Source organism: Anthonomus grandis, chromosome 6 (assembly GCF_022605725.1).
Source record: "Anthonomus grandis grandis chromosome 6, icAntGran1.3, whole genome shotgun sequence".
In the NCBI taxonomy this organism is placed as follows: Eukaryota; Metazoa; Arthropoda; class Insecta; order Coleoptera; family Curculionidae; genus Anthonomus; species Anthonomus grandis.
In genome coordinates, this window is record NC_065551.1 from 7,880,576 (window position 1) to 7,893,663 (window position 13,088).

At 32.5% G+C, this 13,088-nt stretch overlaps 1 protein-coding gene across 1 annotated transcript in view; it reads right to left on the reverse strand.

Moving 5' to 3' along the window:
* LOC126737770 (CD151 antigen-like) overlaps nucleotides 1-12,650 on the reverse strand; it is a 102,000-nt gene extending 89,350 nt beyond the window's left edge. The window contains exon 1 of the mRNA XM_050442820.1: nucleotides 12,337-12,650. The gene's annotated coding sequence lies outside the window, so the exon portion shown is untranslated. The remainder of the gene's footprint in view (nucleotides 1-12,336) is intronic.
* Nucleotides 12,651-13,088: the final 438 nt, after the last annotated feature.

Genomic DNA, 13,088 nt, shown 5'->3' on the forward strand with positions numbered 1-13,088 from the left:
CTGCTTTAGTTGTTTGATCTACAAGAGGCTGAGATACCTAGTACACCTAGTAAGATATGGTTTTAACAAGACGGGGCGGGGCATCTCTCCACTTTGTCGACAATTTCTTGATACAACTTTTCCTAATAGATGGATTAAAGAAGAGGACTAATAAAGAGTGGCCACCAAGGTCACCAGATATAACCCCATTAGATTTTTTCTTATGGGGCTATGTAAAGTGCAAAGTTTACATGAATATACTAAATAATGTTGATGATTTAAAGTCAAGAATTCGACAAGAAGTTAGACTAATCGATCCGCAAGTGAAATTGTGCAATTGCAAGTTATTTACTAGCTTTAAAAATGCCCTGAAGTAAATTAATAACAAATTGAATATCAGTTGCAATAAATATTGTATCAATTTTTATTTTTTAATGTGTATGTTTCATTAGTCTATTATGTCAAATTTGACAAACCTCTTACTTTAGGCATATGGTATTCTATACAAAAAGTATTCAAAATATAAATCGTAGAATTATAAAATATCTTAATTTATAGGGTGACGTCATAGTTTCTACTTGAGATACCTTGTATAGAACATTTTTATTGCAAAAAACGGGCAAGTAATAATGTTAATCAACGTGTCCGGAAAATAAAAAAAGAAAAAAGCACCTAAATTTTACATGAATTTGTCCCTTTCATTGCACAATGCACTATACATATAAGCCGGTGTGAATACTTATTATTTACCAAAAAAACTTGTTTAAATTTGTTAAATTGTTGTTCTTGATTTTAGATTTTCTACTATATTAATTTTCTGCTGAAAGTTGTTTTCTGATTGATAGCCAAGGAATCTTTTTAAAATGGTGGGTTTGTGGTACCAATTTGTCAAAATTATGTTTTATGTTTACGTTCTCATCAATTCAATATTAAGAGAAGAAATATTGCCGCTGTTTTCGCCTTCAATAGTAAACTGTAACCTTGGATGAAAGCCATTCAAAATTTTTTACTTCCAACTGATCCGCAGGAATGTAATAAAATGGTCCACATATCTTTCGGGAAACGATTAACGAAAAGGTACTTTAAAAATACTTTAATTTTCTAGTTCCAGTAAAACTATATCAGCATAAACTGGTGATAATTACCCATTCCAAAACCATAAATCTGTTGGTATAAAAGAGCACCAGAATTGAAGTAGCTATTGTCCAAACACAAAATCTAAAAGCATCTATAAAACTTTCAATGGACAGACTGCAATGTTTAGTAATGAGATTCCACCTTTTTTCAATAATGTTCTTCAATAAATCTGTAGGTGTATTAGTAAAAAGACATTCACATCAAGAGATATCAAAACAAAATTCGTCTTATAGATACCGTTTCAAATGAATTTTTTATACAAAATCCACAAATCTTTTGTTTTTCAGGCAAATTTTAAAATATTAGCTAAAAACTTTAGAGAGAGCATACGAAACTTACGATTAACCTAAATAGAATATCGTTTTTATGGATTTTTGATAGAAAGTACGCTTTTGGTGGATTTATTAATTTATATCTGATAAAATGATTAATTTTTTTCAAGTTATCTAGAGTTTTGCATAGTTTGTTTTGGATCGTTATTGCGTGGGATTTTTATTTAAAACTTCATAGGTGGTTGTATCAGAGAACTGTTTTTGTTTTTTTAAATAGTCCTCTCCATATAAAGCCTTCGTTACATTGCCTTCATCGGCCTTTGTAATAAGAATGTTGTTATTGTCTTTTAGAATTATTTTGTCTTATTACAGTGCTTAAGGAGATGGCTTGATTTAATGGATTAGATTTTTTTGATGAATGCATATTATAATTTAACATAATATTAATAATCTGATTCCTTTTTTGAATTTTGATATCGTCATTTTCTACAAAGTTTAGAGCATATTCAACATCTATAATTATTTGTTCGAGAAAGAAGTCACGAATTTATGTGCTTTATTTATTCATTTATAGTAATTTATTTATTTATGAATACCCTATTTAAATAACCCTATTATAAAGTTGTCAATTTATAAACAAAATTATTATCATTATATTAAAACAAAAATTTAATTTGTGCTATCGGTTTACCACTGTAGTGTCCTGAGGATAACTTTATAAGGATCGAAACGTTGACATATAAATTAAAGAAGCTTTAGTTTTATTGTACCCCTATTCCACAATTTAAAAATTATTTTATTTAACAACAAAATAATACTACTTATGAAATAAAATGTGCGCAATAATTATTAAGTGTCCACCTTCGCTTTCCAAGCAAGGTCTAGCTAGCCTGTTAAATAGTATGACTGATGGCTTTTCCAATAAATAACACGGTGGTTATAACCTTAGAACATTGAATACACTAGAATAAACATTGGCTGCTTTGGATTGAGCGCAACATCTACACAGGGGGCAGAGAGAATATTTTGTTGATAAACATGCTTAGTATTCCATGTTGTCAGTGATTACTCAATTTTAGAAAAGAAAATAAAGAGAGATAATAAATTATTATAATTAGTAGAAACTGAGTTGCATTATTTATTATAAAGCAAAAGAAAGAGTGAAACTCGTTTAATAATCAAAACTATTTTGTACTATATTTACACTAAACACTTATAATAAATAATATTTTTAATTTGCATTCTTTAAATCACCAAATTTCCACACACAGCGGCAACGCCGTAGATTTTGCCCAGAAATTGGTAATCCGAACCGAAAATTTGGTAATTTTGCAATTACATTTATTTGAATAATTCAAGATTCGCTTATTAAAATTTTTTGAAACTTTGCACAAGGGTTTACCAGATTGGTCTCTTCAAAAAGTTGTCTTACATTTTTTCTGTAAAATGTACAGGGAAGCCAATAATTGACTCCCTTAAAATTTACATGGGATTTCCTATGTTCTGCTCGGCGACGCACCACCCGGTACATAATATACAATAATTTATTATAACAGACATATAAATTAGAATTAATCTAAAAATTTTTAAAAGTATTTTGTTAGCACTGAACTAATATCATTTTAACTAATTTTTTTCAGGAAAATTAAATAATAAATGTATTAAAGAAAAACATTGTTTTATTGCCATTTGTCCAATTGGTGATATGTCGTACACTATTGTTAGTACACTGTCGTAGATTATTGCAGTAAATTAACTCATTTAGATATGTAGAATAAAGCTAAAAAGTTTTATTTTTGTTCAGATCAATATCTGATGCTAACACCTAAAAAAGGCCCTTTTCTCTATGAGTAATCTTTTTGAGTAGTCGTTTGCTTTAGATATTACGATTAAATGATAAGATTGTCGAACTAAATGAAATTTGATTTCCCGCCTTAATTTGACCACGCCTTTCACCATTTTCATTGGTCCAATTACGTCAAACTGTCAAATTAGTTACAACAGTTTCCGTTGCCAAACGAGAGGACGCTAGCTGATTTGTCAGAAGAATTTCTATCAGTTTTATATATTTATATCTTCTGTATATTTGTGTTCTGTGTTTTGTATCTTAGAACATTGAAGGCCCTTTTTGCTAAAAAATAATAAAGAGGTCTGAAGTGAGTCACATACATTGAAAAAAAAGAAAATTCAAATCGTTCCTTTCACAGGCGAGTTAGGTGTCAATGGTGTCATCCTTCTAGGTTATAATATAAAAGACGGCATATTTGTAAAGATGATCTATTAAGTATTATATACCAAAATATTAATAAAAATGTGTAATTAAGTATATTATTATAATCTAGCAAATTTATTGCTTTTTCGAACCCGAAATGCCGCAAAATTAATGTGTGCGAAAATGAAGGTAGTAGGATCTGGTCGATATCCAGCGACCAACGTTGAGAACGCAGCATATGTTGTTTGCCAGCAACATATTTATAGTCGGCGCCCATTATTATTTAATCAATATAATGCCCATAACTCCTGGAATTCCAAAGGAGTTTTAATAATTTTTTGTCTAAATATTAACAATGGATAACTAAATCGGTTTATAGTGGGTATAAACCGCGACAAACTAAGGTTTTTTTTTGTAAAAATTAAAAGGTTAACTTCGAAAGAATTAGAATTAAACTTCTTCTGTAAAAAATTCTTCTGTAAAATATAATAAATAAACGGATTTGAGATGGTTGCAAATCTGTACAAACGAAAGTTTTTTGATTAGAAATTATTGAGTTAGACGTTATAAACGGCTAAAACTGTCAAAGGATATGAATAAAACTTTTCCTTACAGCCGTTAGGAGTTACATAGCCCTTTCTTTTAACATCTAACAATTCAATAATTTTTTACCAAAAAACTTTTGTTTGTAGAGGTTTGCAACGATCTCAAATGAATCAAATGCGCTTATATATTTATTAAAGAAAAAAAAAATTAATCCTTTGACAGCCTTTTTTATTTCTTTACCATTCAAAAAGTCGAATGTAATGTGTGTGTGTATGTCGTAAGTAATTTTTACAAAAAAACTTTAGTTTGTAGAAGTTTATAACCACTATAAATCGATTAAGTTATCAATTGTTAATATCTGGGCAAAAAAATATTTAAATTCCTTGGGAATTTTAGGAGATACGGGCATTATATCGATTAAATAACAGCGGGCGCGGACTATAAATAGGTCGCTCGCAAACGACATATGCTACGTTCTAGATCATTGGTTGCTGGATATCGATCGGGCGCTAGCTTCACAGATATGAAAAAATATCTAGAAAAACAAGACAAAGTGGCAACATTAACATTTATCCTGGATACGATCTACACACCCGATTTCGACTAAACTTTGGATCGGAAGTATTTGTCAAGAACGATTTGAGTTGCCAGCGGGAGGAAACGCTTGAACTTGCGGACTTCGACGTCATGTGGTTCAAAATAATAGCCAGTGGTGCCACGAAATTTATCTCCGGTATCTACAGACCACCAAGCGACACCCAATATAGACGGCTCTTTTTGAACCTGGTTGATTGCATTAACCATCTGCAAATTGACTACCCAAGCGCAGAAATCATCGTCATGGGTGATTTTAACGTTCACAATATCAACTGGCTGCGCTTCTGCAACAAGAACGACGATGAAGGACGAGAAGCTGAGCTATTTGCCACCATATGCGGGCTTACGCAGCCTGTGGAGGAACCTACCAGAATCCCCGATCGAGACGGCGAGTTCGCGAGTCTCCTAGATCTGGTCTTGGCTTCAGACCCTGACTCGTACATAGTATCAATACATGCCCTCCTAGGAACATCTGACCACAAATTGATAACAGTCTCTTGTCAGTTGGAGGTTAAAACGCAGGATCCTCCGATGCCGCGGAAGGTATGGCACTATAAATTAGCAGAGTGGAGCCATCTTCGGGAATTTTATCGCTCATTCCATTGGAAAGAGGTATGCTTTAGAACCAATATCATCTCAGAATGTGCAAACCAAATTACAGAGACGATCTTGGCAGGAATGGAAGCTTATATGCCTTTTTCTACTAAATGCAGATCAAACAACAAGCAATGGTTCAACCTGAATTGCAAAAAGGCAGTAAACACTAAAAACGCAGCATATCGCAAATGGTGTCAACATCCTTCCATCGAAAATCGGAGGAACTTTTTAGCCTCCAGAAATAGCTGCAAGCGAATTATTGATGAATGCAAAGAGAGTCACAACAACAGGATCAAAAACAAACTGCTAAACTGCCCAAATGGAACAAGATCTTTCTGGTCGGTATCGAAAGCCGTTAGTCAAGGATTTGCTAAGTCGGTCTTGCCACCCGTAACAGCAGATGATGGTTCTATCGCGGTAACAGCGAGGGAAAAAGCCAACTTACTGGGTAAACTCTTCGCGTCCAATTCTACTCTGCACTCGCAAGGCAAAACACCGCCATATTTGCCAAGGGTGAATTCATCGATGGAAGAAAATTCGTTTCCCCAACGAATTATAAATAAAATTCTTAAAAGCGTAGACACCAACAAAGCTTCTGGATCCGATGGAATTCCAGCCCTAATACTAAAACGTTGTGCAGACGAATTGACTCCTCCCTTATGTAGACTGTTCACGGCATCGTATAAGCAGGGCCAATTTCCAACAAGCTGGAAAACTGCTCGAGTGCAAGCTGTACCCAAAAAGGGTAAGAAGACGATGCCCTCCAATTACCGCCCGATTGCACTAGTTCCAGTAATATCGAAGATTATGGAGAAAGAGTCAACCAACAACTGTTAAGATATCTGGAATCATCTGGACTAATCAGCGATCATCAATACGGCTTCCGAAAGCTTAAATCCACCGGCCATCTTCTGGCCTACGTCACACACTTGTGGACGGAGGCCATGGAGAAGCACGGCGAGTCCCGCTCAGTCGCTCTTGACATTTCCAAGGCATTTGACAGAGTGTGGCATGAGGGACTACTAACCAAGCTCTCCTCAATCGGCATACAAAACTCGTTATTGAATTGCATCAAAAGTTTTCTTAAACAACGAACAATCCAAGTAGCCATCGATGGATACCTCTCCGACAAATTTAACATTAACGCTGGAGTCCCTCAAGGATGCATTCTATCCCCCACCCTTTTCTTGGTATATATCAACGATTTGCTAGGAATTACTGTCAATTCAATCTACAGCTTTGCGGACGATAGCACACTTATTTCCACATTTAAGTCCGCCAAACCAACGACAGCCGCAAGTTCTCAGAATCTTAGGCAGCAACAACTAGCTTTAACCAACAACGATATTAGAGCAATCTTGGAGTGGGGCGATAACAATTTGGTCAGTTTTAACGCTAAAAAAACGCAGGCTGCAGTATTTACGATGAAGACTAACCTTGGTGGCCCGGAGCTAGTTATGGCAGGGAAAACATTTCCAATGAAACCATCTTTACATCTTCTGGGAGTCGAGGCATGACCTGGCATGACCACGTTGCCGAGGTAGCCAGGGCGGCTTCCAAAAAACTTGGAGTGCTTTTCAAAACGAAAAAACTGTATACACCAGAATAGCTGCTGACTCTTTATAAGGCTCAAATACGCCCTTCCCTCGAATATTGCTCGCATGTCTGGAGCTCTGCACCCAAGCATAGTTTAAACCTGCTGGATTCTATACAGAAGAGAGCTATTCGTCTTATCGACAAACCAGAACTGACAAAGAGTCTGGATAGTCTGGAGCACAGGAGAAAGGTGGCCGATCTTTGTTTATTCTACCGTTATTATCACGGTAAGTGCTCCTCTGAGCTGGCAGGCCTGATTCCACCCAGGGCTGTTCCGGCAAGAAGGACGCGTCTAGCAGTTTCGGCTCATCAACATCGAGTCCACCTGCCTACTCCAAGGACGTCGCTGTATCGGGACTCATTCATCTGGAGAACATCTTCTTTGTGGAACGGGCTTCCACCTCACATATTTCCCGACGCATACAACCTACAGCGATTCAAGATAAATGCCCACAAATATCTTCGCGCAAGCACCACTACAAGAGGATTTTCTGACATAGGACTTTCCTCTAACGAAACTTTTAAAGAGTACATTTTTTACCTGTTACAAAATATAACACATTAAAAAAATATATATTGGATTAAGAAAATTATATATTGAATGAAAAATTGAAAAGTCGATTTGACATCATTATCTGAGAGATGGTGAACTCAAACAACCTTGCCTATAGTTTGTAGCTAGGCTTATTCTAGGCATTCAATGTTCTAACGTTATAACTTAGCGATATTACTAATTTTAATAGTCACATTTCTACTACTGTGGTGAGTACCGTCATGTTGTAACCACATCTGTTATTTTCTGTGAAGCGGAATATTCTCCAACAATACAAGCAGTTCGTCTCGTAAAAACTGTCGATGAATTGCAGATGTCAAGTGACCGTCAACACACAAGAACTAATACGACAATAATCTTCTAACAACAATAACCGAAAAACGGTGTTGGAAATCCCGTTCAAGAATTCGGAATTTCTCAAATAATTGATACCGTTTTGAGAGAATGTATCAGTGAACAAGATGTGATTATTAAAATTACAGCACAAATTACATGATGTAATTTTAATAATTTAAGCCAAATGCAGAACTGCATTTTGAGGGTCGAGATCAGTGAGTTGTAGAGCTTGGACTGGTTGCATATGAATTGGGTACATATCAGATTCGCGTATAAATCAATTTTGTTATTTTTAACTTAAAAATGTAAAAGACATGTATTTATAAGTGTGGTGTCCAGTAGCCTAGCTTGACTTCAACTTTCGATATTGAGCTCCAGTTCTTTAATTTTAATAGAAAAAAATAATGCATTCTGCGCAGTAATACCCTACATATATTAAGTCAGGATTCATTTAATTAATAAACAAAGTAATAAGTACGAAATATTTTTATTGTAACAAATAAAAATGTTACGTATCTCTCCTAACATCGCTTAAAGTTTGTTGCTATTTTCGCAGGACATCCTATATTTACACGGTACGTATATAGTACAAACTTGTCAATTATTAACCTGTGAACTGAACTAAGCAATAATACCTATGTTTAAATCGTTTTTATTGCGTTAATGATCATGTTTAAAAAAGTGAAAATTACCAACTTAATACATAAAGTGTATAAATAATTAAATATGATATATATATTTTAAGCTTTATAAGATTAAGATAGAACATCTAACTAAGAAACTATTTCTTAAATAAGTTTTCTTTTTTATTTAATTAGATTTAAAACTAATAAAAATCTTGTTACATTGATTATAAGCTACTTTTAAATGATGTAAGTTATTTGTGATGAGCATGCATGTGGATGTCGAATTATAAATTTACAAATAAATAATTATCGAATAATCAAATTAAGAGTGTTTTGAATATTTTAAATATTTTTATAACATGCTTTTTATTCTTATGGCTTATTTGTTCTTATGTTATCTAGTTTAAGATATTAGCATTCAGTTAAATCATTTTCATAAGAAGATTGAATTCAGCTTCAAGTAACAAAAAGCTTAAAGCTTGCGAATAAAAACTAAGATTCTTGCATTTAATATGACAAAATGATTTGAACTGCTTATTTTATATATGACTGATAGTATCTAATAATACATAAAATACATTTACGTTACAAATTTCATAAAATCAGATTTCACTTTTCGTCTTAGTGAAAAATGTTGGACTTTGCTTAAAATTTGTTCGTAAAAAAACGGATAAAAATAAGAATATAAATGCTTCGGACTTAGAATTTTATCTTGCTCTTGATAAAGTATTAATTTCCTTTAACACTTGACCAAGATAAATTCAAAATCAAAAGATTCAATAATTCTTAAAATTTTGGATTCATCCCTTTAAACCTTAGTAATAATAAGTAGCAATATTGCTACTTATCTATTACCACAGATATAAAGAGACAAACAGATTAAAAGGGTCAATGCGCTACTTCGTTACCTGCTACTTAGTTTTCCACCATTTTAATATAAACAATAAGAAAACATTGACATATTTCGCGCCAAAGCCATACCAATTTGCTTCGGATATATGTTTTTCGTCAATAACACATGGCGCCCGCTACAGGATAAGAAAAAGATTAACACCAAAAATCAGTTTATATTATCCCGCAAGAATACTACCATTGATTGAATATTTTATTATTTCAAATAATCAATCAACGGTAGTACATTATTTTGTCAACTTGTGAATAAGTGATACGATGTGCTGCACCAGAAAATAGCAAGTAAAAAAATAACATTTTCAACAAAGTTAGTGTGTTTTTATTACATATATGGTTAAAACAATATTTTTTTTTAGAATAATATGGGTGGTCGCGAATTAGGTTTAAAAATATGGCCATTTTTAGTTCTAGACCGGATGGTAAGCTTGGCGACAACTATCTAATCGGCAGATTTAACATAACATAATTTAAATTTGATGCAGATGTTATAACTTTAATGAAAATATGATATTTTACAACCACCTTTTTAAGTACATGTCAATGATAAACTTGCTGCTCAAGTTTGGTGGTCGAAAACTAATAAAATTGAATATACTTAGTTCTTGACCGTTAATTTTCTTTAAAAGTATGGAATTCCAAAGCGTTCAATTCCTCGCTCGAGGATTGCCCTGCTAGGCAAACAGGGTGGTTTTGCGCGAATCGTATGTTGAAGATATGACGAATGGACCGAATATACCAAAGAAAATGCTACTCAATCGACTCAGGAAGATGGTCTGAAGAACGTATAACGGGCAAAAACGTATTAAGGACTGGGTTGTCAATATTGTTAAATGCAGGATTCCAATACGAAAAGATACTCTTATAGAAAGAGTTGCAATGATTGCCAAAAAATCCGATGAAAAAGGATTTAAAGATAACATATCAGGGCAAAGCTGGTATTTAAGAAGGAATCCGAAAATATCTTTAAAAGAAAAAGAAAACATGGCGAAACAAAATTAAAAAAGAAGATGATTTTTAGTTAGACATACTTAATGATCCCACTAGGATCTTTAGCTGCAATGAGTCAGGATTTTGCCTAAGTCAGAAAAGGTTCTGGGACGTAGATGATCCAAAAATCTTTACAATAATAAACTTGCGAATAAAAAGAAACCTTAACTGTTCTTATGATGTTCAATTCATGTAGAAATATTACCCCACCTTCATTTATATATCCATATTTGAGACCTCCAAGAGCTCTGTGGAAAGTATACCATATTTTTAAATGAAATATTGATAGACAACATAGAATAATTTAAATTAAATATCAAAAATGTGGATTATTGGACTAGTTGATTATATGAAATGTGTCAAGACTCTCACTGTGTCAAGACTGTGGATGTTGCTGAAGCTCTATCGACAAACCAAATAACAAAGCAGGGGAGATCAAGCGAAGGAAAACCTTTCCAAAGGGCTTTAAGATGAAAAAAGATAAAATGAAACCATCTCTCTCAGAAAAACGTGATTTGCAAGATCATTTGCCAATAATTACAAGACACAATAAGTAAGCGATTACTTATTGTCAAATGTTACTTTGGGTGACATTTTCACATCTTCTTTTATAACGACTTGGAGAATAATCAACTTTTAGTTTTTGGTTTTCCTGACTTCAATCTTCCAATGCGCCTACAGTAATTACTTTCAACAACTAGAAGCAATAATATTACTACTCATAATCTTAAGGCAGAAATAGGGTCTTCTAATATATAATCTTCAGATGATGTCAGTGATATTGCTCCTTTTAATATTATTTCTTTTAAAAGAGACATTTTGTCTTTTTGTCTTTTTCTCTTTTCAATTAAAAACAAAATAAAACGTTTCATTTTACAATAATTTAAGGTCTCTTTAGCAAACTACCAAATTAAGTGTTTTCGTAGTATGGTAATACAACCGTTTTTTTTTCTTTAAATAAATTGTTGATTGTTATTGGAAATTGAACTTATAAAATGTTAAGTGCTCTATTTTTTGTGCCGATGTGTGTATAAAGATTTTATGTAAGTTAATTATAATGTAAATTAATTAAATTACTTAGTTTTAAAACCATTTCATAATTCTAATAATTTTTCATTTAATAATAATCACACAGAATTTTTTATATTAAATTTGTATTTATTATATTTTCAAAAATAGTACCTAATTTTAAAATACTTGTTTTTAAGGAAATGCTACTTATTAGTTAGAAGGATTTTTAATGAAAATATTGACAATGAGAGATTTAAACATTTTTACCGAGTATTCATGAAAGAGGTATTATGTGGAAAAATTTCATTAATATAATGAAAGTTTTACATAATAAGTTAAAAGTTCTTTTAAAAAAAAATTAAAAACATTTAGTGTTTTGCGTTCTGTCAATGTATCATCATTCTATAATTTGGGGATCCATACAAATGTGGGATTTTGCTGTTAATTTAAGTCTATCAATATCTGAAAATTGAGTTTGATATTGTTTTAACGAGTTATATATTTATCTGTTAATTTTTTCTATAGGGTCTTTTGCTAATTTGGAATAATTTCTTATTATTAAGTAAATTTATTATTAAAAAGGTAATTTTATTGATTAACTTAATATTAAAAAAATTATTTTAAGAAGGTATGATAGTGAAGAGAAGAAACGAGCTAAGTTTAATATATGAAACGTTAGCTTCCGGTATAGTAAAAGAAAACCTCAGGTAAATTGTTGTAATTAGGAATGGATTTTATAAATTTATAAGCCTAATTTAAGAATTATTTATATACCGAAAATTTAAATACTGTTAAAAATTTAAATTCATGATGTTATAATCAATAAAATACGTAACTGGTAAATTCATCACAAACAATATAACAAGTTTAAATGCTTAAATTAGATCGAGAAGGCGCCCTATTCATATTCTTTCAATATAACAATTAATAATATAGAGAGACAACTAAGTAGCCTACCTGCTTTTAATTACTTACCATTTTCGTTCGTTACTAGACCATTCAATGTTTGCGTCGGTTTTACTAATTTGCTTACTCATCTATAACGTGCTGCGCATAACCAACCAGAAAAGTGTATAACATGTGACGCGATTTAAAATTTTGCCATCCCGTTACACTTTATTTATTTTCAATCAAAAAGTTAATTTCTTAGAAATCCAATTACCAGTTTTCTTACAAATTATTAGAAAAATACACGATCTGTTTCAGGTTTTATTTAGAGGACGCGCTTTTTAGAAATAATGAACTAAAATAAATACGCTGTTCGTGAGCGGACCACCGCACTGACATTGATGTTTCAAACAAAACGTGACTTACTATCGCTCGGAAGCGCGCGAGTTGATGCTTTTAGTCGGGGCGCACTGTAAACCATTACAAAAGCTTTTGCATTACTCATTGATTCAAAAAATTTAATAATGTATAATTAACTACTAACTACAACATAAAAATGAAATATATAATATATAATGAATAGGTTGTTAAATACAGGGATCTAGAACACCAGATACGAAGACAATGGGAAATGACAGAAGTGCGGACAATCCTAATTATTGTGTCATTAACAGGAGTAATGCCAAAGAGCCTGATCGAAAACATAAAACTGCTCAATCTTAAGGAAAGGATTTATAAGCTAATACAGAAGTCGACGCTATTATCCACATCTCGAATCATCAGAAAGTTGATTGGAAACGCAAATAACCTCAACTAGTTTAAGAAAGATATTATGTTAT